General features: G+C 40.0%; 2 protein-coding genes and 1 pseudogene across 9 annotated transcripts in view; 1 reads left to right on the top strand and 2 right to left on the bottom strand.

Moving 5' to 3' along the window:
• The window catches only part of SLC4A4 (solute carrier family 4 member 4), a 491,091-nt gene that overhangs the window by 240,607 nt on the left and 224,970 nt on the right, over positions 1-25,514 (bottom strand). The window lies entirely within an intron of this gene.
• On the top strand, positions 17,482-19,230 carry LOC116474309 (probable UDP-sugar transporter protein SLC35A4; annotated as a pseudogene).
• The window catches only part of MOB1B (MOB kinase activator 1B), a 376,190-nt gene continuing 368,310 nt past the window's right edge, over positions 17,635-25,514 (bottom strand). The window contains exon 7 of the transcript XR_009211796.1: positions 17,635-17,656. The gene's annotated coding sequence lies outside the window, so the exon portion shown is untranslated. The remainder of the gene's footprint in view (positions 17,657-25,514) is intronic.

The raw sequence follows: 25,514 nt of genomic DNA on the forward strand, positions 1-25,514 counted from the left end.
TTCACAGATAAAAAGAATATGTGGTGAAAGGAACTAAGCTATGCACAAGGGTAACTTATTGAAATGAATCTAGATGTTTTATGTACAGAACAAGTTTTAATTCACAGATCCTATTGACAATCATTTAAGTTTTCCTCTTTAAGTAGTAATCTGACTTAAAAACAAAACAGAATCAGCAATCCAAGAGACACCAATAAATATTAAACAACATTGGTTATCTCTGAGCTGCACCCAAAACACACACATATTAAGATCGTTATAGCCTAAGATATGTCCAGCCACTCTCTACTCTTGCATAGTGGAGATGTTAGGAAGTGTAATTCTCTACTACAATAGAACAAAACTCATGTTAAAATAACACATGTAAATCAGCCATTAACCACGTTCCTTAAAAAAAAAAAAAAAAACTTAATTTTTCAGAACAAGAACCTAAATATTTTTACAGACTCCATTACTAGTTTACATAAAAATAAATTATAGTTAAGTAAACTCTAAACTTCTGTCTTGTATACTCAAAGAAAAATTGGCCAATGCCTAGTTCTTGTAATGTTATATTCACCTAATCCTACTTTAAAACACACCAAAGGGGCTATTTAAGAGTTACTTGTGATGTCAGCTAAATGAATTCCCTAAACAGAATTCTGAAAGTCAATTTCTAATTGGTTTTTTTTTGCTCACTAATATAAAATATGCCTAAATATTAAAATTTATTCTTTAGTTATTAAATCAGCTGACACTAAATTTTCTCCTACGGTGACACATCCATGTCATATAGATGTTTATGTCCAAGAATTCATTTCAAAAATGTCAACTGCAATTAAAATTGTTCTGAAATGTCTGCATGGTATGTCCTGCTGTGAATGACAATTGGTTAATTTGCCTATGAAATTAGCATGTTCTGAACTAAGTCAAAAGAATGTATCCTTTCACATGCTAAAATCAAGCTCACTTCAGAAATGAGTTTCTCCTCTATCTTGAATCGATTACTATTTAAAATGAGCAAAGACTTTGAGAACAATAACTTGGCTTTCCAATGTTATTTGGGGTGTGTACAAACTGAACTACACATCCACTGCAGTCTTTTCTTCCAAAACTTATACTTCTATTTTCCATTATCACAAGTTTTATTTTTCTTCTTTCAACTCATCACCACTTGCATGACCTCTTCAAAAGACAGTTATGAGGCTTATTGAAGAGATTCTTCGCAGCTTGCTTTCTATTTTTTCCTGGCCAAGCAGTTTGGTAAGGACACTAGATTAGAAATATTACTTAATAAGAACATCTATTAATAAATAGCATTTATTATGAACATATCCCCTTTAATCCTCAGAACATTCCCATAACCTAAGTATTATTTCTATATTCATATATGATATGTATTCAATGAGGTTATTGCATACATTACCCAGATCACATATCTAGTAGTGGAGAGATCTAGACTTAGCAGTTATTTAGTTTTGTCTGACCATAAAGTCCATACTCTTCCTGCTATAGTGTGCTTCCCCCATCACTTCTATTTCTACAGTATTTGTGAACATAGGGCACCCTTCTAAATCCCACTGTCCAAACAGGAGATTTCAAAAACGTATCTAGCCATTGGTTTGAACTCTTTGAAAATGAGGCATGTTAAAATCTTGATAACAATGTTTGTTTTTCTTTTTAAAGTATCCAAGGACTATATATTACCAAATACTTTGCAATGAGTATTAAACTTTTCCTACACTAAGCTTGGGATTGAGCCATTATTCCTTTACTTTTCAACAAGCCATCCCTTCTATTCCTTTTAACTTATTTTCCTCTGATTTTAAATGGCTTTAAGAACTATCTAAATTCATTCCAGAGCTCAAACAACTTAGCCTATAAATTTGTCAGTTCTAACTTTGGGAGTTATAGATCTGTTTAAGAGTCAGATGAAATGCATATAAACACACGCAGGCAGAATTTTGTATAAAATTGATGTTAATGCTTTGGAAAATGATTTTCTTCACACTTGTCAAGCAACTTTCGAAAAAGATATTCATTTCAAGGACTAAACTCACCTCCTAGAGTTGCATGTGCCTAAGCTTCAAATGATGGGTGTACACTAGAAAAATAGGAATAAAATCATCTGACAGTACACACCTACACACACACACACACACACACACAAAACCCTCTTACAGCCCTGTCTAGAGAACTTTATAAACACACGTGAGCCGGACATACTGGTGCACACCTGTAGCCTCAGTTACTTGAGTGGCTGAGGCTGGAGGACTGCTTGAGCTCAGGAGTTCAAGTCCAGCCTGAGAAATACAGCAAGATTCTATCTCTCTAAAAAAAATCATAAAATGAGATCGTGTGCTTTGCAGGGACATGGATGGAGCTCAAAGCCATTATCCTCAGCAAACTAACGCAGGAACAGAAAACCAAACACCGCATGTTTTCACTTATAAGGAGCTGAACAATGAGAATACGTGGAACACAGGGAAGGAAACAACACACACTGGGGACTGTGGGGGTGGGGGAAGGGAGAGCATCAAGATAAACAGCTAATACATGCAGGGCTTAATACCTACGTGATGGGTTGATAGGTCCAGCAAACTACTATGGCACACATTTACTTATGTAACAAACTTGCGCATTTGGCACATGTATCTGGAACTTTAAATTAAATTAAATTTTTAAAAATCATAATAAATAAATAATTTTCAAAAACCACATGTGAATTCTGTTTTAAAAAAACGGCCTGTACCACCAGGGGTACCAGGGATCCCTAATCTCCACCACGGTGAAATATGTCAAACAGATGTTTACAGACACATCTCTTAGCAACATATTCCATTCCTATCAAAACATTTGCAGATCCACATTACAAATGCTTGCAGATAGAGTTATTTGTTAAGGTCCAGAATGTTCAGAGGGAGGATTTTCTTCTAAACTTCAAGCGCAGCGAGACTTTTTCAAAAGTAAGGCTGTTGGCAAATAAATTGAAGCCCAGAGGATGACATTTTGTCAAAACAATCTGCAAACGTTTATTTTGCTGCCACAGTTCAGTTGAAACTAGTTCCTACTGAGATACTGACACTGCTATAATGTTGATTCATGCTTTTGTGGCTTCAAAAATTAATAACCGTAACTTTTGTTTTTTTAAATGGTTTGGAATTGCCAGCAGTATGCTACCTCCAACTGGCTCTAAATAAAGCAGTTAATGATTTAAACTTGTTCTTAAAGGCAGAAATGCATCTTTCTTTGCAGCTTTGGATTGTAACTGGTTTCTTATGCAACAAAGTGAAGCTAAAGATTGTACCACTGTCACTACCCAGGAAGTGGTGAAATGGAACTTCAGTTTCCCTCAGTGATTAACTCAAAAAACAAAGACTTAATGTCTATACTATGGTCATTAAATCTTCCACGTTACAAACCAATACTTTAGTATAATGTGTGTGTTCTTCAACACTTTAATCAGACGGAATAACTAAGGCATCCACCCGGCCTCAAAATATCTCTGTAAAGCTCAATGCTTTGTCTTTAAAGACTTTCACATTTCATATTTAAAATTAATAGTTCTAGGTTTACCTTATTATAAAAATATTCTTTCCAAATATCCAAACAAAAAGGATGTCTCAGGTAAATATATTTATACTGTACTCAACCCCAGGGGTACTTAGAGCCCAGTCTGAAAATAAAGTCTTCTCTGCCTCTGTTTTCTGTTGAAACAATTGCCTTTGTTTTGAAATTATATCACCTGTGTTCTGAACTAAAATGATAGGAGTTCATTTTGTATTTACTTTGAAGTAAGTATCATGTAAATATGCAAATGTTGAATGTAATATAGATTGTGTCCTCATTGAGTTTTTGGGTGATACAGTTTATAAATATAACAATTATACACCCTCATACATTCATCTGATTTTGAGCTTGTAAGATGAGAACTGCTTTTTACACATTTAATTAAAAAAGGTCTCTGAAAAAAAAAAAAAAGGAAAAAGGTCCACATCAGTGCCTATACCGTGGCTTGGCAATGGCTTGACCTGAATCCAGGTAAGTATGACCAACTCTTTTGCATCCTTGCAGTTTCTTATCATAATAAAACTATAATTAAAAACTGTAATCACTATTCAATGTCTTTTGTCTATTTTTTGTTTTCCTAGAGAATCCAACTCAAGCCAAAGTCCTTATATAGTTCAAAACAACTGTCTTCTAAACCTAGGTGGGCTGTAAACTATTAGGAGAGTAATTCTGGACAGGTCAGCTCTGCCTAAATCCACGGGGTCTGTATCAGTTTTAGGTTTGACACTAATAGGCACAGAATAGAGGGAGAAACGAAGAATTCTGTGGGAAAGGAAGAAACCTAAAAGAAGTCAGCCAAATTTCCAGTCTCTCAAGATTCAGATAGTTATTGTTTGGCTTGATAACTTTATAAACTCTAAGAAAATCAAACATACTATTATTTAATATGTCTAGCTTATCCAATCTCCCTTCAACAGCATGAATAAATAAGAGTTCCTTATGAGTACACACTGCAGTCTGTAATTTTATCATGTTATTGATAAATTCACGAACTGTTTATTTTATTTTATTTTACTTTAAGTTCTGGGATACATGTGCAGAACATGCAGGTTTGTTACATAGGCATACATGTGCCATGGTGGTTTGCTGCACCTATCAACCCGTCATCTAGGTTTTAAGCCCCACATGCATTAGAAATTTGTTCTAATGCTCTCTCTTCCCTTGCACCCCACTCCCCAAAAGGCCCCAGTGTGTGTTGTTCCACTCCCTGCATCCATGTGTTCTCATTATTCAACTCCCACTTATGAGTGAAAATATGCGGTGTTTGGTTTTCTGTTCCTCTGTTAGTTTGCTGAGGATGATGGTTTCCAGCTTCATCCATGTCTCTGCAAAGGACATGAACTCATTCTTTTTTATGGCTGCACAGTATTCCATGGTGTATATGTGCCATATTTTCTATATCCAGTCAATCACTGATGGTCATTTGGGTTGGTTCCAAGTTGTTGCTATTGTAAACAGTGCTGCAATAAACATACGTGTGCATGTGTCTTTATAGTACAATGTTTTATAATCCTTTGGGTATATACCCAGTAATAGGATTGCTGGGTCAAACGTTATTTCTGGTTCTAGATCCTTGAGGAATCGCCACACCGTCTTCCACAATGGAACTAATTTACACTCCACCAACAGTGTAAAAGCATTCCTAATTCTCCACATCCTCATTAGCATCTGTTGTTTCCAGACTTTTTAGTGATCACCATTCTAACTGGCATGGGATGGTATCTCATTGTGATTTTGATTTGCATTTCTCTGATGACCAGTGATGATAAGCTTTTTTTATATGTTTCTTGGCCGCATAAATATCTTCTTTTGAGAAGTGTCTGTTCATATCCTTCGCCCACTTTTTGATGGGGTTGTTGTTTTTTTTTCTTGTAAATTTGTTTAAGTTCCTTGTAGATTCTGGAAATTAGACCTTTGTCAGATGGATAGATTGCAAAAATTTTCTCCCATTCTGTAGGATGCCTATTCACTCTGGTGATAATTTATTTTGCTGTGCAGAAGCTCTTTAGTTTAATTAGATCCCATTTATCAATTTTGGCTTTTGTTGCAATTGCTTTTAGTGTTTTAGTCATGAAATCTTTGCCCATGCCTATGTCCTGAATGGTATTCCCTAGATTTTCTTCTGGGATTTTTATGGTTTTAGGCTTTACATTTAAGTCTTTAATCCATCTGAGTTAATTTTTGTATAAGGTGTAAGGAAGGGGTGCAGTTTCTGTTTTCTGCATATGGCTAGCCAGTTTTCCCAGCACCATTTATTAAATAGGGAATCCTTTCCCCATTGCTTGTTCTTGTCCAGTCTCAAAGATCAGATGGCTGTAGATATGTGGTGTTATTTCTGAGGCCTCTGTTCTGTTCCATTGGTCTATATATCTGTTTTGGTATCAGTAACACGCTGTTTTGGTTACTGTAGCCTTGTAGTATAGTTTGAAGTCAGGTAGCATGATGCCTCCAGCTTTGTTCTTTTTGCTTGGGATTGTCTTGGCTATGTGGGTTCTTTTGGTTCCATATGGAATTTAAAGTAGTTTTTTTCTAATTCTGTGAAGAAAGTCAATGGTGACTTGATGGGGATAGCATTGAATCTATAAATTACTTTGCCCATATGGCCATTTTCATGATATTGATTCTTGTATCCATGAGCATGGAATGTTTTTCCATTTGCTTCTGTCCTCTCTTATTTCCTTGAGCAGTGGTTTGTAGTTCTCCTTGAAGAGGTCCTTCATGTCCCTTGTAAGTTGTATTCCTAGGTATTTTATTCTCTTTGTAGCAATTGTGAATGAAAGTTCACTCATGATTTGACTTTCTGTTTGTCTATTTTTAGTGTATGGGAATGCTTTTGATTTTTGCACATTGATTTTATATCCTGAGACTTTGCTGAAGTTCCTTATCAGCTTAAGGAGTTTTTGGGCTGAGACAATGGGGTTTTCTAAATATACAATCATGTCATCTGCAAACAGACAATTTGACTTCCTCTCTTCCTATTTGAATATCCTTTATTTCCTTCTCTTGCCTGATTGCCCTGGCCAGAAATTCCAATACTATGTTGAGTAGGAGTGGTGAGAGAGGGCATCCTTGTCTTGTGCCAGTTTTCAAAGGGAATGCTTCCAGTTTTTGCCCATTCAGTATGATACTGGCTATGAGTTTATCATAAATAGCTATCATTATTTTGAAATATGTCCCATCGATACTTACTTTATTGAGAGTTTTTAGTATAAAGGGGTGTTGAATTTTTTCAAAGGCCTTTTCTGCATCTATTGAGATAATCATGTGGTTTGTGTCATTGGTTCTGTTTATGTGATGGATTACATTCATTGATTTGCATATGTTGAACCAGCCTTGTATCCCAGGGATTAAGCCAACTTGATCACGGTGGATGAGCTTTTTGATGTGCTGCTTGATTTCGTTTGCCAGTATTTTACTGAGGATTTTCACCTCAATGTTCCTCAGGGATATTGGCCTGAAATTTTCTTTTCTTGTTGTGTCTCTGCCAGGTTTTCAAATCAGGATGATGCTGGCCTTATAAAATAGAGTTAGGGAAGAGTCCCTCTTCTTCTATTGCTTGTAACAATTTCAGAAGGAATGGTACCACCTCCTCTTTGTACCTCTGGTAGAATTCGGCTGTGAATCTGTCAGGTCCTGGGCTTTTTCTGGTTTGCAGGCTATTAATTACTGCCTCAGTTTCAGAACTTGTTATTGGTCTATTCAGGGATTCAACTTCTTCCTGATTTAATCTTAGGAGGGTGTATGTGTCCAGGAATTTATCCATTTCTTCTAGATTTTCTAGTTTATTTGCTAGAGGTGTTTATAGTATTCTCTGATGGTAGTTGGTATTTCTGTGGGATCAGTAGTGATAACCCCTTTATCAACTTTTATTGTGTCTATTTGATTCTTCTCTCTTTTCTTCTGTATTAGTCTGGCTATCAGTCTATGTATTTTGTTAATCTTTTCAAAAAACCAGCTCCTGCAATCATTGATTTTTTGAAGGGTTTTTCACGTCTCTATTTCCTTCAGTTCTGCTCTTATCTTAGTTATTTCTTTTCTTCTGCTAGCTTTTAAATTTGTTTGCTCTTGCTTCTCTAGTTCTTTTAATTGTGATGTTAGGGTATCAATTTTAGATCTTTCCCACTTTCTCCTTTGGGCATTTAGTGCTATAAATTTCCCTCTAAACACTGCTTTAGCTGTGTCCCAGAGATTCCAGTATGTTTTGTCTTTGTTCTCATTGGTTTCAAAGAACTTATTTACTTCTGCCTTAATTTCATTATTTACCCAAGTAGTCATTCAGGAGCAGGTTGTTCAGTTTCCACATACATGGTTTTGAGTGAGTTTCTTAATCCTGAGTTCTAATTTGATTGCACTGTGGTCTGAGAGACTGTTATGATTCCCATTCTTTTGCATTTGCTAAGCAGTGTTTTACTTCCAGTTATGTGATCAATTTTAGAGTAAGTGCTATGTGGTGCTCAGAAGAATGTATATTCTGTTGATTTGGGGTGGAGAGTTTTGTAGATATCTATTAGGTCTGCTTGGTCCAGAGCTGAGTTCAAGTCGTGAATATCCTTGTTAATTTTCTGTCTTGTTGATCTGTCTAATATTGACAGTGGGGTGTTAAAGTCTCCCACTATTATTATGTGGGAGTCTAAGTCTCTTTGTAGGTCTCTAAGAACTTGTTTTATAAATCTGGGTGCTCCTGTATTGGGTGCATATATATTTAGGATAGTTAGCTCTTCTTGTTGCATTGATCCCTTTACCATTATGTAATGCCCTTCTTTGTCTTTTTTGATCTTTGTTGGCTTAAAGCCTGTTTTATCAGAGACTAGGATTGCAACCCCTGCATTTTTTTGTTTTTTGCTTTCCATTTGCTTGCTAAATATTCCTCCATCCCTTTATTTTGAGCATATGTGTGTGTCTTTGCATGTGAGATGGGTCTCCTGAATATAGCACACCAATGGGTCTTGACTCTTTATCCAATTTGGCAGTCTGTGCCTTCTGGGGCACTTAGCCCATTTACATTTAAGGTTAATATTGTTATGTGTGAATTTGATCTTGTCATCATGATGCTAGCTGGTTATTTTGCACATTAGTTAATGCAATTTCTTCATAGTGTCCCTGGTCTCTACATTTTGGTGTGTTTTTGCAGTGACTAGTACCAATTTTTCCTTTCCATATTTAGTGCTTTCTTCAGGAGTTCCTGTAAGGCAGGCCTGGTGGTGACAAAATCCCTCAGCATTTCTGCAAAGGATTTTATTTCTCCTTCACTTATGAAACTTAGTTTGACTGGATATGAAATTCTGGGTTGAAAATTCTTTTCTTTAAAACTATTGAATATTGAGCCCCACACTCTTCTGGCTTGTAGGATTCTGCAGAGAGATCTGCTGTCAGTCCTTTTGTAGGTAACCTGACCTTTCTCTCTGGCTGCCCTTAACATTCTTTTTTCCTTCATTTCAAGCTTAGAGAATCTGATGATTATGTGTCTTGGGGTTGCTCTTCTTGAGGAGTATCTTAGTAGTGTTCTTTGTATTTCCTGAATTTGAATGTTGGTCTGTCTTGCTAGGTTGGGGAAGTTCTCCTGGATAACATCCTTAAGTATGTTTTCCAACTTGGTTCCATTCTCCCCATCACTTTCAGGGACCCCAATCAATCGTAGGTTTGGTCTTTTCACAGAGTCCCATATTTCTTGGAGGCTTTGTTCATTCCTTTTCATTCTTTTTTCTCTAATCTTGTCTTCATGCTTTATTTCATTAAGTTCATCTTCAGTCTCTGATATCCTTTCTTCTGCTTGATTGATTTGGCTATTGATACTTGTATATGCTTCACGAAGTTCTCGTGCTGTGTTTTTCAGCTCCATCAGGTCGTTTATGTTCTTCTCTAAACTGGTTATTTTAGTTAGCAGTTCCTGTAACCTTTTGTCAAGGTTCTTAGCTTCCTTGCATTGGGTTAGAACATGCTCCTTTAGCTCAGAGGGGTTTGTTATTACCCACCTTCTGAAGCCTACTTCTGTCAATTTGTCAAACTCATTCTCTGTCCCGTTTTGTGCCCTTGCTGGAAAGGAGTTGCGATCATTTGAAGAAGAGGCATTCTGGTTTGGGGAATTTTCAGCATTTTTGCGCTGGTTTTTCTTCATCTTCATGTATTTATCTACCTTGGATCTTTGAGACTGATGACATTTGGATAGGGTTTCTGTGTGTGGGGGTCCTTTTTGTTGATGTTGATGTTACTGCTTCCTGTTTGTTAGTTTTCATTCCAACAGTCAGGTCCCTCTCCTCTAGGTCTACTGGAGTTTGCTGGAGGTCCATTCCAGACCCTATTTGCCTGGTATCACCAGCAGAGTCTACAGAACGCAAAGATTCCTGCCTGCTCCTTCCTCCTGTATGAGGTGTCTGTCAACCCCTGTTGGGAGGTCTCTGTCAGTCAGGAGGCACGGGGGTCAGGGACCCACATGAGGAGGCAGTCTGTCCCTTAGCAAAGCTCGAGCACCGTGCTGGGAGAACCCTCCTTGTCGGGATCCACTGCTCTCTTCAGAGCCGGCAGGCAGGAATGTTTAAGTCCACTGAAGCTGCACCCACAGCTGCCCCTTCTCCCAGGTGCTCTGTCCTAGGGAGATGGGAGTTTTATTTATAAGCCCCTGACTGGGGCTCTTGCCTTTCTTTCAGAGATGCCCTACCCAGTGAGGAGGAATCTAGAAAGGCAGTCTAGCCATAGCCATTTTGCTGTGCTGTGTTGAGTTACGTCCAGTCCTTAGCATGGTCAGGGGAAAGCTACCTACTCCAGCCTCAGTAATGGTGGATGTGCCTCACTCCACCAAGCTTGAGCGTCCCAGGTTGACTTCAGACTGCTGTGCTGGCAGCAAGAATTTCAAGCCAGTGGATCTTAGCTTGCTGGGCTCTGTGGGAGTAGGATCCACTGCACGAGATCACTTGACTCCCTGGCTTCAGCCCCCTTTCTAGGGGAGAGAAAGGTTTTGTCTCACTGGGGTTCCTAGGCACCAATGGGGTTCCAGGAACCACTGGGGTATGAAAAAAACACTCCTGCAGCTAGCCTGGTGTCTATCCAAACAGCAGCCCAGTTTTGTGCTTGAAACCCAGAGCCCTGGTGGTGTAGGCACACAAGGGAATCTCCTGGCCTGCGGATTGCAAAAACCATGGGAGAAGCGTAGTATCTGGGCCAGACAGCACAGTCCCTCACGGCTTTCCTTGGCTAGGGGAGGGAGTCCCCCAGCCCTTGCACTTCCTGGGTGAGGCGACAACCCCCTCTGCTTCTGCTCGCCCTCCATGGGCTGCACCCACTGTCTAACCAGTCCCAGTGAGATGAACCAGCTACCTCAGTTGGAAATGCAGCAATCACCTGCCTTCTGCATTGGTCTCGCTGGGAGCTACAGACTGGAGCTCTTCCTATTTGGCCATTTTGCCATATCCCCATAAACTCTTAATGACTATTATGTGCCAGTAACTGTGCACACTATAGTGCTCTGGATGGGCTTATATCCCAAAAGGGAAAAATCCACATGTAATGAGATTACAGTAATTGTGTTTTGATTTATTCATTTGTCAATAAACATTTATTAAACAACTACTATGTATATTGAGCCCCTACTAGGCACTGTGTTAGGGTCTATAACAGAATAACGTGGTATATGATATTTTTCTCAGAGCACTTCGGAAGCCTACAAGTATAGACTTCAGTTGGCTTGAGCATATAACATGAAAATGTGGCAAGAGAAGAGAAAGAAGACTATAAAAGTATATAGTACATAAATCATGAATGGCCCTATATACTTTGATAAGGCATTTAGACTTTATCCTATCATATGAATAGAAAAGTATTGAGGGCTGCAAGCAGGGAGTGGCAGAATCAGGTGTGTGTTTTAGAAGGCTATCTAGGGCAGTGCCATAGTTGGGGCAGTGTTAAGAGGGAGGGTATTCAGTTCTTTCCACATCTATCAAGTTATGATTAGTAGTTGTGGGCACCCATACAAGCTGACTGCTCTTTGCATCTTGACACCTTTGGTTTTTATTGATTCCACACACCTTGAGAATACTTCTGTTTGTTTGCTATAATCCACGGTAGGCAACCTTGTTTCAAAGGGGGTACTCAACATTTCTTTTGCAACTCTGCTCCTAAATGCACTGCTTCCATTTATCAGACAACATCTGATAAGATTACCTTATTTTCACCCATACTCTCTATCTAAACTAATTTGTAGCAAATCTAACTATAGCATTTCCTGCCATAACCCAATCAATGATGGTGGTGCTGCTGCTGTTGACGATTTAACAAGGCAATCAAAAATCACAGACTTCCATTTCCTCAGCTACTCTCATTCTATATTCACCACAATTAACCCTTGGTAACCAGTTATACTGAAGTATCTTTAAGAGCTTTTTGAATTGTTGGATGCAAAATCAAAAGCAAGCTTTTAACCAGAAAACACCTGAGCAGTGTTTTCCAACCAGGTCTTATCAGCAGATTCACCTGAAATAATTAAAAACACAGATTACCAGGTTTGAGTCTCAGTGAGGCAGGGGGTGAGGGGGGAAATCAGAAATGTGTATAAAATGCATGTGTATAAAATGCATGTGTATAAAATGCCCTGGGTGAGGTTATGAATTAGGCTAATTTGGTAAACCCTAGATGGAAGCTACTGTAATAAGTTCCTTATAATTAAGGCAGCATTAAGCACATATTTTTTCTTTTAAATACTTTAATGAAACTTAGGCAATCACTTTAAGTAATTGCCACCCATTTAATGTTCACTGAAACAGTTTACAACTAATTCACATGCCATTTTCTAAATGCTTCAGGCTTACTTGGCTTTCCTACCACGCATTAAACAGTTTGTTAACTATTAATAAAGAGTGAAGAAAAATCAGAATCTGGAGGTCATTTTAACAGTTAAAAGGGCCACTGAGAAGCATGACTTATAATTAGCAAAATACATGTGAGCTCCTTATGACATTAACTAGGACCTTATGATCCATGCTTTAAAGCAGGAGCAGGCGAAGAAAAAGCAACATCTTTCCTAAAATAAGTCACCTTTTCTTTGTGACCACTGTCAATCAGAAAAATTCTATTTTTGCAGGTAACTATTTGTGAAGTGGCACTCTAATAAATGAACTCAGCACAGAATGTATCAAAATGAAAAATAAAAATCGCTAACATTCATTATGCAATTACTATTCTTAGTGCTTAGTCCCCATTCAAAGTTCTTTGCATTTAATTTTTTCCATTTAATAATGCTAGGTATTATTATGATCTTTTTTTTTTTTTTTTTTGAGATGGAGTCTCACTCTGTCGCCAAACTGGAGTGCAGTTGCACGATCTCAGCTCACTGCAACCACCGCCTCCTGGGTTCAAGCGATTATCCTGCCTCAGCCTCCCGAGTAGCTGGGACTACAGGTGCCAGCACCACCATGTCTGGCTAATTTTTGTATTTTTAGTACAGACAGGGTTTCACCATGTTGGCCAGGATGGTCTCAATCTCTTGACCTCATGATCCACCCACCTTGGCCTCCCAAAGTGCTGGGATTACAGGTGTGAGCCACCACACCTGGCCTATTATCCCATTTTATAGATAAGGAAACAGAGGCACAGAAAGCTAAGTAACTGCTCAAGGTCAGACAGCTACAAATAGCAGAGACAGAAACTGAAACCAGGAAGTCTGACTTCAGAACCTATGCTCTTAACCACCCTGGTGTACTGTCACTAAGAGAATTAGGGACTTGAACTGAGTCCCTGTGGAGCTCCCCAAAGAGGGAGAGGAGCTATAACAAGAAACATAGGAAGGAAGGGTTGTTGAAAACAAGTCCAGCTTGCAAATCAGTATCCAATTCCCTACTGAGTGCCTACTATGTGTTGGGCACTGCACTCAATGCTTTAGGAAATATTACTATAAAGATGAATAAGGCAGAGTCCCTTCTCATCTTCATTGCTTCTTCAATTGTCAAGTCTTCCATAAAGCCTCCCCTGGCTCTGAACACTATAATACCACTTTTCACACTGCATTATAAAGTCTTCATGTGTCTGTCTCTCCTCCCATTAGGCTGTAAGTTCCTTGGCCCATGACGGGAACAGACGCCACGTGTTAGCTCCTTTTCCAGTTCCTAGATTCCTCGTACAGTGTGCCTGGACACACTGCTGTCTCTCTGTAGATGTTTTATGAATGCATGAACGGATGAAACACAGAGGACACGGAAGTGAAATAATATGCTCTGAGATTCACAGTGTGCTAGTGGTAAAGACAGGGAAAGGTTTTGCATATCCCAGCTCTACTCCAAAGTTCTGTCTAATATAACACATGCACCACACTAGTATCTTTTGCTAAAACTGCACGATTTAACATTTTAGCATACATTATGAAAAAAACGCTCACATTTCATCTTTATGCTTCATCTTTCATTTAACATGCTAAACCCTTATAAGCAGGTGCCATTGCACACCTCACTTACTGTGTCAGGCCATGCTAAAGGGATACTTGCAATTGAATCTTTAGAATGGAACAGACCTCTTAAGTAGCTCAATCTAAAAATGAAAGTTTAGATAGATTAAGTCACTCACCAAAGGTTACACTGCTAGTAAGAGACAGAACTGGAACTTAAATCTAGCTGAAAATCCCACACTAGTAATAATTGTGCTATTTTTGTGCATTCAAAGATCCAAATCCCACCTTCACCACCTACTAGTTATGTGACCTTGGAAAAATTATTTAACTCCTCTGAGCCTCATTTTTATCATCCTTGAGGCAAGTAATTGAGAACTCACAGAAATGACATAAGGGTTAAATGAGCTCATGAATGTAAGGTGTCAGTCACATAGTAGGTATTCAACAAATATGTATTGATAGTCCTATCAAATAAGATTCTGCCCAGTAACTGAGCACATTTGTTAACAATTGATTTAGATAATATAACTTCTATTAATTGTGGTGCTATAAAAACAACTATGCTGGAATTTATTTCCCAACTAAAGAGTTTCAAGTTGTCCACAAAATTAAAATTTTGTAAAAGTAAGGTTTTGCAGTAAATACAGACAGCTATAGATTGAGACTCCTCTAAGACAACTTTTACTATCTCTTTTTAACCAGTACAGACTCTAAAATACAAAGGTCAAAACCTTGCCCAAGGCTGTATCAGTCATTGAGAATCTGGACCCAGAATTTGGTCCCATGTTGTCACTGAATCATAGCTGGCTTGCTTCCACACTAAGGTATAGTTCCTTTTATAACAGCAATTCTGTGACAATTAATTTTATGTGTCAACTTGCCTGGGCTAAGGAATGCCCAGACAGCAGGTAAAACATTATTTCTAGGTTTGCCTCTTCTGAACAAGATCAGCATTTGAATCAGTAGACTGAGTAAAGAAGGTTGCCCAACCAATGTGCTTGGACATCATCCAATTTGGTGAGGGACAAAATCAAACAAAAAGATGGAGGCAAGGTGAATTCACCTTTGTGTTTAAGCTGGGGCATTCATCTTCTCCTGCTCTCAGACATCAGCGCTCCTGATTCTTGGGCTTTCAGACTGAGACCAGGACATTGGCCCCCCAGTTCTCAGGCTTTTGGATTCAGAATGAATTACACCACTGGCTTTCCCTGGTCTCAAGCTTGCAGACAGCAGATTGTGGGACTTTTCGGCCTCCATAATTACAACAGCCAATTCCTATAATAAATATATATAAGCACATATATATCTACATATACCCTCTTGGTTCTGTTTCTCTGGAGAACCCTAACACAACTTCCCATATGAAACAGAGTTTCTACCCAGTAAAGGAAGAATTCAGAAGATCTAATTACACATTCAGCCTCTGCCACATACTAGCTCTATGAATCAGGCCAAAGTTTCTTCATCGATGGAATGGGAATGAAATAGCTCTTTCAAATAATTGTTATGGGGATTAAATAAAGACAATGCATAGGAATAGGCCTAGCACAGAATAAAGAATGTAATAGGCATTCAATAGATGTCGACGAAACTGAATCTGGGGTTTTCAAGATGCAGACAAGTGTCAGTGTTTTTATTGCAAGTACTTAAATACAGAGAAGAAAGGAAGGACAGAGGGAGGGAGGAAGGGAGGGGAAAAAGGAAAAAAGGGAGGGAGGGGAAGAAGAAAAGGAAGTAAAAGAAGAAGAGGAAGGGAAGAAAAAGAGATTTGAAAAACACCTATCTGGGATGCTATAGCTGCAATTCTGTTTAGAAGGAGCAGGAAGACTTCAAAGTCACACAAAAGCCTATGATTTTGATCCTGAATTACAATGTTAAATTATGGCCTCTCATCTTATTCTTTCTGCTAATCCCAACAGAAACTGATTCCTAAGGAGCTAATCAAAAACTGAAACACAGTAGTCATGAAGAGATTCATCTGTGTAGACGGGAAGGGTTATTTTTCAAGAGGAGGTCCATTAGCAAGACACCAGAAGATAAAAAGTGCCTTTAAGCATGAACAACAAAGAATCTGCAAACATTCTTGACAGGGAGACAGGGATACGTGTGAAATGCTAATAGGCATACTGATTTGCTGTGAAATAAACCTTACAACTGTGCAAATGCCAGTTGGGCTACATTTTATTATAGATGACCAATCTGCTTTTCTTTATTCACAATGAAGCATTACATGAGTAATCAATAAACTCCTCCACCTCCCTTCTTACCATTTATCTCTCCCTCCCTCGCCCAGCTAAATCCTCAGATTTGTATCTGTAATGTGCCTCACCTTACAAACTATATGACTTAAGATCACTACCACATTTGCAGAAGAGATTAAAGCAGAGGAAAATGAGGTCTGATGGAAATTACTTTACTGAGAGAAAAAGACTGGCACAGCCTGATTTTTATACTTTCCTTAATGGCAGATGGTAAGCCCCATTTATAATAGAATATTGTAAACATCAGAAAAAAAGTGATTACTACAAAAAGTGAAAAAGGCTAAGGAAACATAACGGAGCTTGAAAAACAATCTGTCTAAAATCCATTTATCAAAATCTATACTTGGGTAGAGTACAGACTTTGATGTTTTCCATTCCCAAAATACCCTATTTAGGCCTAACATGATATTATCCTCTTTTCCTATATGGTTGCGAAGTTCCAATTTTAGTGTTACCTAAGAGTTACACATCGAAGGCTGGGGCATCATTGCCCTTGAAGGTCACCATTGAAATGATGTGTGTCTAGATGTGTGTCCCATCTAGAAACAGGCTGTCAAAAACTACACATTCAAGACCGAGTGCCTCTCTTCCAGGATCACAGCACACCAGGAGTGAACACTGCAGGTAGCGCACATCAAAGAGAATGAGCTACAGGCAACCCCATTAGGTTCAAGATTCACAGCTCATTTCCATACCTTCCCTTTGCAACACAGTTTGCTGCTTTATACTTTTAAAGGTAATTTTCATTGATAAGGGATACCTGTTACCTTCATACTCTGTGGAAGTAAGCAAAGAATCATTATGACCAAAGAGAAAAATCAAAGTCACAGAATTTTAGATCTGGAAGGGACCTTTTAAGTTATATAGAAATATCATTTTATAAGTAAGAAGACAGAGGTTCAGAAACATTAAGGGACTTGTCCAGGCTCAGCAAGTTACTAGCAGAATCAAGATTTTTAAAAAAGCATTATTCTTAGTGCATTGCTCTTTCTACCACTTAAACATACTTTATTAATAGCCTGATTGTTTCTGAAATTTTAAAATATTTCCTTTGCTAAGACTGAAAAAAAATCATCTCTATTTCCAAAGCTCAGAAGACTAAATACACAGCCTCAGACTCATATATGTACCCCCTCCCCATTTCTACAATTATCAATGCCCTTCCTACCTTGCAACTGAAATAACATCCTACTAAGCTATGCCATCTTTTGTAGTGCACCAAACATCAAATATAGAGAACAAAACTAAGACTGTCTTACTTTTGACTTATAGAAAGTGCTCTTCAGAAGTCTGGCAGGGAAGATGACAGATGACAAGGATTCTCTGCCTAAGCTTAAGGACCTGGCATTTCTCGAGAACCAGCTGGATTGCCTGCAGCGGCACATGGAAGACGAAGTCAACAGCAGAGGTGGCTGGGATGGCTTGCTGTTGTCCTCCCCATTCCTCAAGGGATTCCTGGCTGGCTGTGGTGGCCAAACTGAAGACATCAGCAGTATTGGGCTTTCTAAGGGGCACCTGCGCTGGCAATCTGTGCAGCTCAGGCTATGCTGTGCCCAAAATGGAGATGACATTGAAGGACTGACTATTTGCAGTCACTACGCAAGGGCCCAAATAGCTCTAGATGCTATGAGGGAGGCAGAATAAGGAGCTGGGGACTGCAGGTAGAGACACTGTCTGGATTCCCTGGCTGTCATCCATTTTTTCTCCAACTTTCATGCCGCCTTTATCCTTGCCTCCCTTCCTGCAGAGTGTGCACAGGGCCTTGTCAGCCTGCACCCTGGATGCCTTCTCCCCTCTCCTAACTCCGTCAGACTGGCCCCAAGACTGTGGCTTCAAGGCCCACCAGCCTCTTACTCTTCAAGCCCTGACTATGGAGTTGGCAGATGACTCTGATCCTCAGTATCCTCTCTGGCAATGTTCCACGGCTCCTCCCTACTGGGAGGTGGCTCCATAACTTGATTTCCCGTAAATGTGTTGCAATCCCATTCCCCTTGCTAACTACACCAGCCACCCAAGGTCTGGTGTGGGTATGAGTGTAGTGGACCTTGATGCTGCTCCTATCCACTGCCAGGTATGGCGCCCATCCCCCATGCTGGCACTGTGCCATGTGGACAGCCAGGTGCCCTTCCAGCCCTCCTCAGCTGTGGAGCTGAGTTGACCAAGCTACTGTTAAGCACCTTCTCCCTTCTAGTGGCCTGGCAAGCAAGGCTGTAGGGGGCCCCCACTCTGGCACTAAGCTGCTCCCTTCACACTATCAGCCCTGATCTATGGCACTAACAACAACCTGGTGATCTATCTTCAGTGTGACATGGACCCCAGCACCTACCACGTGCTGAGCAATCTCAAGATTGGAAGCGGGCCCTGTTCCACTGTCTCTGCCTCCAGCACTGCTTCTCTGCACCTCAGGGGTTAGCACTGCTGCTGCTGATGGCTGCGGGGGCCTGCTATCCACCAGATGGCCCGTAAGACCTTGGGAACACACTTCCCGGGCCCCCTCCAGAAGCTGCTGCCAGCCCCATGCCCCTACATATCACTCCGCTGGGCCTGCTGCTCCTCATCCTGGACTGTCTCATCTCAAGCCTGTCGTCACTGCATACAGCGCTGCTCATGAAGAGACGGCAGCTGCCCCAGGCACTTCAGAATGTCTTCCTCTACACCTTTGGTGTGCTCCTGAATCTAGATCTGCATGCCACTAGTGGCCCCGGCCCAGGCCTCCTGGAAGGCTTGTCAGCATGGCCAGAACTTGTGGTGCTGAGCCAGGGCTAAATGGACTGCTCATGTCATGTCCGCTGTCATGAAGCACAGCAGCAGCATCCTATGCCTCTCGGTTGTGTCCTGCTCACTGGTGGTCAACACCGTGCTCTCAGCAGTCCTGCTGTGGCTGCAGCTCACAGCCACCTTCTTCCTGGCCATGCTGCTCATCATTAGCCTGGCCATGTGCCCATGCTATGGCAGCCGCTAGTCCCTGACCTCCTTCACCCTGACTCCAGACCCTGTAGATTGGGTGCCACCATCAAAGCCCCCTCCCAGGCCTCCCTTCCACTTCCCTCAGCAGTCCAGTAACAACTGCCTTGTGAGAAAAGCTGGAGAAGTGAGAGCAGTCAGGTTATTCTCTGGAGATGTGCAGATGAAGGGGTAGCCCTAGGAGACATGAAAAATGGGTTTGAGTAAGGAAATTCTTATCATCCTCCTGCCCTCTCATCAAGTTGTTCCAGACTAAAGAATTAAGATAATATCAATACCTGGACCTTAGAAATGATCCTATCCCAGCCTCATCCTGCATGAAAGCAGTTGATCAAAATGGGGTGTGCACAACAAGTGGCCTTCCTTGCCTACTTCGGTCACCCCAGCAGAGCCACTGCCCCAACGCCCTCTGGCTGGCTGCTCCAGCCCAGCCATGGTGCATGACTCTCCCATAAGGGACATTCAACCTCCCACTGTCATGCAGGAAGGACCAACTGCCACAGATTATACAAACATTACCCCAGCCACTCTGACAATCTCCCTCAGTTCTAGCAATGCCTAGAGACATGCCTCCTGCCCTCTCCACAATGCTGGCTCCCCATATCCAGCCTTTGTTCTGGAAACCCCAGAGAGGGTTGGGGCTTGACTCATCTCAGAGAATGTTGGCCCTGGGCCCTGGCTTAAGCCTACACTCCTGACCTCTCTGATCATCCTGAGAGCCATCTTGAAGCCCACAGCCTACTCGGAGGCTTATAGGAGGTACCATGCTTCTTATTCTGAGTGCTGTCCAGGCCAAGCAGTCTCCCAGCTCCCAACAGCTTGGGGAAGCTCTACACAGAGCAACCTGAGACCAGGTACAGGTCTCTCAATGTCTGACCAGGTACCTGTAGCTCAATCAGTATCTCTTCAATTACATAAGCAGTAAGGTCTTAATAAACTATTCTAGGGCGTACAGTGGTTCCTCCAACAACACACACAAAAAAGTGCTACTCATTTCCTTAGCACCTGTCTCCAAATGCCCTATTTCCTATGGCCTAAACAATAGAAAGACTGGTCAGTAGTCAATTGGCTGAAGTCATATATCCTTGACGCCACTTTTCTGCCTCATGGATAGCAAAAATGAGAGTCTCTTAACTCAGCTAATTCCACAGTTCATTCAAACTCAAGATAAAACTTTTCTCTGAAATTCAAATGAGGCTCACATTATGAACACCTAGATGTGTTAGACGTCCTCCTTCAGAAAAGCTGTTATGAAAATAAACATAATAGCTAGAATAATAAATAAAATTTGCTAAGATTTCTCTGAAGTTGGACCCTAGAGAACATTTTCAGCAGAAGAGTTAAAGGAGTTTCCAACGGAAAGAACGAGCACATAAATTGAAGATAGAGCCAAGCAAAGAAATGAAACTCGGGGCCAGAAGAATGAAAACCAAGTCTCAACTCATCATCAGAAACCCTTCTCCAAACTAGGAAGCACAGATCCTACCCATATCTGAACCCGAACTACTTCCTGTTGACATTTTCTAACCTAGAGATGGCCCCAGCATCCAACTGATAAAACATTTTCCAGGATGTGAAACTTGCCATAGGAAAACTGAATCTCTTTTCCTATGTTGTTGACTGTGTAAGCAAAGGACTCTCCTGTTACCAGAAGAGCTACATAATTTCTCTGAAAAGTGTGGAATACACATTTGACCGTATTTATATATTTGGTGACCCATAAAACTATTCTTTTAAAAATTGATACATTTTACTCTTTAAACATCAATAAAAACTATAAAACACCATCAACCTTAAGGGTTGAACTCAACCCTTAAAACACTAGTCTTTCACAAGGCTGTGTAGAAACTAAGCCTTTATTTATCTCTGTTCTGTGCCTCCTCCTTTCTCCACCTAAGGCTGCTTGCAGATCCCAGTATGAAATTAGCACACCTGTGTTTGTCACTGCTTAGCAGTAACCCTTATATAAATATGCCTTTTGATGACCCAAGCTGGGTATATTAGTTCATATGTCTTCTCTGGAATTAAGACAACTCATGGGCATTTATTACTAACTTTTTATTGTACCAGCGAGACTAAACGTAAAATAATAACAATAATCAACATTTGTGTGGCAGTTTATGGTTCACAAAATGCTTTTAAATATATTATCTCATTTGAAGCTCACAAGCCTCAACCAAGATGGGGAATGAAAATGGAAACAGGGCCTCAGAAAGGTCACAGTACTATTAAGTGGCAGAAGCATAACTTGAACCAAGGTCTTCTAAATTCAAATCCTGTGCTTTTTATACTTTGCCAAAAGAAATGAATGTATTGGTTAATTTTAAAATTATACGTAAGATTCACCAATGCTGGCTGGGCATGGTGGCTCAAGCTTATAATCCCAGCACTTTGGGAGGCTGAGGCAGGCAGATCACCTGAGGTCAGGAGTTCTAGATCAGCCCAACCAACATGGTGAAACCCTGTCTCTACTAAAAATACAAAAATTAGCCAGGGGTGGTGGCACATCCCTGTATTCCCAGCTACTCAGGAGGCCGAGGCAGGAGAATCACTTGAACCTGGGAGGCGGAGGTTGCAATGAGCCAATATCACGTCACCGCACTCCAGCCTGGGCGACAGAGCTAGATTCTGTCTCAAAAAAAAAAAAAAAAAAAGATTCACCAATACATTCATTTCTTTTGCCAAAGAGTGTGTGTGCGTGTGTGTGTGTGTGTATCAAGCCAGAAAGGTAGATGTAAGGATAAGTAATTATCTTCTATAGCAACAACCACACACATGAAAACAAAGAAGGGACAGTTTCTTTTTTTTTTTTTTATACTTTAAGTTTTAGGGTACATGTGCATAATGTGCAGGTTTGTTACATATGTATCCATGTGCCATGCTGGTGTGCTGCATCCATTAACTCGTCATTTAGCATTAGGTATATCTCCTAATACTGTCTCTCCCCCCTCCCCCCACCCCACAACAGTCCCCGATGTGTGATATTCCCCTTCCTGTGTCCGTGTGTTCTCATTGTTCAGTTCCCACCTATGAATGAGAACATGCGGTGTTTGGTTTTTTGTCCTTGCGATACTTTACTGAGAATGATGGTTTCCAGTTTCATCCATGTCCCTACAAAGGACATGAACTCATCATTTTTTATGGCTGCATAGTATTCCATAGTGTATATGTGCCACATTTTCTTAATCCAGTCTATCATTGTTGGACACTTGGGTTGGTTCCAAGTCTTTGCTATTGTGAATAGTGCCGCAGTAAACATACGTATGCATGTGTCTTTATAGCAGCATGATTTATAGTCCTTTGGGTATATACCCAGTAATGGACAGTTTCTAACAATCTCAGTGTAATATGACTTCGCAGAGAAGGTGTGTGATGCTACACGGCAGCTGCAGCGCTCAGGGGTAGTAACAGGGTCAGTAAGCAAAAGAAGCTCAGAGTGTCTACCTGGAGAAGCAAACTCATTCCATGATGCTGGTGGTTCCCAGCACAAAGGCTGTAGCAGCATGCCTCTGGGCAGGGCACAGTTAATGCAGATTCTTCTAGGACTCTGTCCCACAGCCAAGTCTCTAGCTGAGTTTTACAAGGACCTCTTTGTCTTGGGCCTCCTCCCAATACATGGGAAACCTCAGAATGTCTCTTGCCACTGGGTGCAACTAAGCTTAGCCACTTAGTATTACTGGCTCTCAAGGGTGGCCAACTAGTCGAGCCAAGACATATTTCCAATACTTCTCAGTCCTACAAACAACCTATACATTGTAAGAACTTATCTTTAACAGAAGATTAGAGGATTTTTTTTCCAATAATACTTTAAAATCCAGATGAGAGAACGAACTAATATCCAATGAAGGATAATTTCTTATGTTCTGCCCTTTATTTTCTATCACCTAGCCAACAAGGCAAACAGATAAGTCTGTGAAATGACAGATCTACAAGGACAGAATACTTTTAACTTGAAAAACTGAGAGAGCAGATTTTCAAGTATGTGTAATAAGTGAAGAATTATTTGAGATTATCAACTCAAAACTATGCCAAACACACATAAGTTAACCACTTTTTTAAATTAAGAAAATATTAAGGATACAACACATATAATTAGTAGCAATCATCAAATCATATTTCCATCTCCACAAATACCTTTCAATTTTTAAAACATTATAATTTAGTCTACCATGTATAAAAGTACTAATGGTCCCCCCCTCAAAAAAAATACACCCAACTCTGAATAAAAATAAACTTCAGGAATGTAGAGTTTTGCTATTTTTCCAGATGTTTCTTTTAACATAGAAATGCTGCATGCCATTAAGAGGTACAAAGTGAATTTTCAGGTTAACAGTTTATTGATCATTATACGTGAGACAAGTCAATTTATATCTATTGCAAAACACAGGTTAGTGTCTTTCTACATGTACATTTAAATGCATGTAAATCAAAAAGAGAAGAGAGTAGACGAATAACTCTTCATTAGGCTCAGGGCAAATGGTTGAAGAGAGACTTTCACTTTCTGCTCCATTATTTATGCTCTGTATCATATAGCTTTTTATTTTCCATATTGTTTAAACTATGAAAATAAATACACAGTCATATTTTATTTGCATAAGGTATAAAAGAAAGAAAATGAAAAAAAAACAGGTTACAAAGAGTTGGTTCAATTCTTGGACCATTGTATCACTGTATTCTTGAACCATTGTATCATTCAGTGGTTGTTAAACCTTAGATTTTGTCTAAGGTTATTAAACAACCACTGAATGATACAATGCCTTAGAAATGGAGGACTGAGGCCAGGCACGGTGGTTCACGACTGTAATCCCACCACTTTGGGAGGCCAAGGCTGGCGGATCATGTGAGGACATGAGTTCAAGACCAGCCTGGCCGACATGGTTGAAACCCATGTCTCTACTAAAAATACAAAAATTAGCCAGGCATGGCGGTGCATGTCTATAATCCCAGCTACTCTGGAGGCTGAGGCAGGGGAATCACTTGAGCCCGGAAGGTGGAGGTTGCAGTGAACCGAGATCACACCATTGCACTCCAGCCTGGGTGACAGAGCGAGACTCCATCTAAAAAAAAAAAAGAAAGAAAAAAAAGAAGAGGAGAGGAGAGGAGAGGAGAGGAGAGGAGAGGAGAGGAGAGAAGAGAGGAGAGGAGAGGAGAGGAGAGGAGAGGAGAGGAAGAAATGGAGGACTGAGCAGATGCTGCAATAAATAAGCATCTTTGATTTAAAATAAGTGACATCATTAAGGGTTCCCCAAAATGAAAAGGCAGGAGAGAAAAGGCAATTTTCTTCTCCAATCAATTTTGAAGAATTATGAAAAGGAATTCAGTTCTTTGATTGCTTCCTCTTTTAGGAAAATCAAGGTAAAACCTCTGAAAATTTCTTCTGTTGGTATTTAAAAGGATCTATACATCCCACAATGAAAGTACCAGGCCAGGGGTTGCTGGATATACACCCAGGGTTTGCAGCTCCAGGGTCTAATCTATCCCCTCAGCTCAAGAGATAATTCCTCACCATTCGTAAATATAGAGAGATACAGCAACAGTTCCGTTCCTGTGTGTTAGAGTATCATGGGAAAAGACTCGAAATCTAAGCAGATAACTCCTAAATCCACATCTACAACCATGATGTCCCTAAATTCAGTCCATCTCCAATGATCTACGTTCCCAATTATCACTCCCTACAGAAATGAGCTGTTTACCACTTCAAACATTGAAATTGTTAATTTCCCCCAATCAACCAAATCTAAAAATTTAACATCTAAAAAAGTATACCTTATGCCTTCAACAAACCTAAATGCCTGAAATTATAGCACAGTAAATACTAGTCTCAGAAAAGCAATGAGTTGTAAATCATTCGTTTTACTAAGACTGGATTTTTGTCATAGGAAAAAACTAAACTGTCTTTTTGACTGGTGACTTATGTTATAAATTAAATATAACTCTGCATATTATATTTATAACAATTATGGGCACCATTCATTCTTTACATATCACTAGCAGAAGAAAGCCAACTACTTTTGAAGCAGCAAGTCCTAAAGTTTACATTAAAAGAGGACCCACAATAAAGAAGAAATCAGTTTGGTAAAGGGTTATCCTCGTCTTTGGTCCCAAATACAGTGGCATATGTGTCTTCTGTAATTAATGGCAAAATCTCTCTCACAAGCAATTTCCAGATGCCATACTTAAAGTACAGTTAATCGGCCTTTGATTCATCATGAGTTTGGGAATGCTTTCCTAACAGGCATACTTGCTAGCTCACAGCAAAAGAAATATTACTACCCACTCCACTGCCATTAAAAAAACATTTCAAACATGTTTAATCTCTTTCAGGGCCAGTTGTAGACATACATTCTTCCCCAAGCCAGGTTCCAACCAAT

The sequence above is a fragment of the Hylobates moloch genome, unplaced genomic scaffold, assembly GCF_009828535.3.
Source record: "Hylobates moloch isolate HMO894 unplaced genomic scaffold, HMol_V3 SCAFFOLD_2, whole genome shotgun sequence".
Taxonomy (NCBI): domain Eukaryota; kingdom Metazoa; phylum Chordata; class Mammalia; order Primates; family Hylobatidae; genus Hylobates; species Hylobates moloch.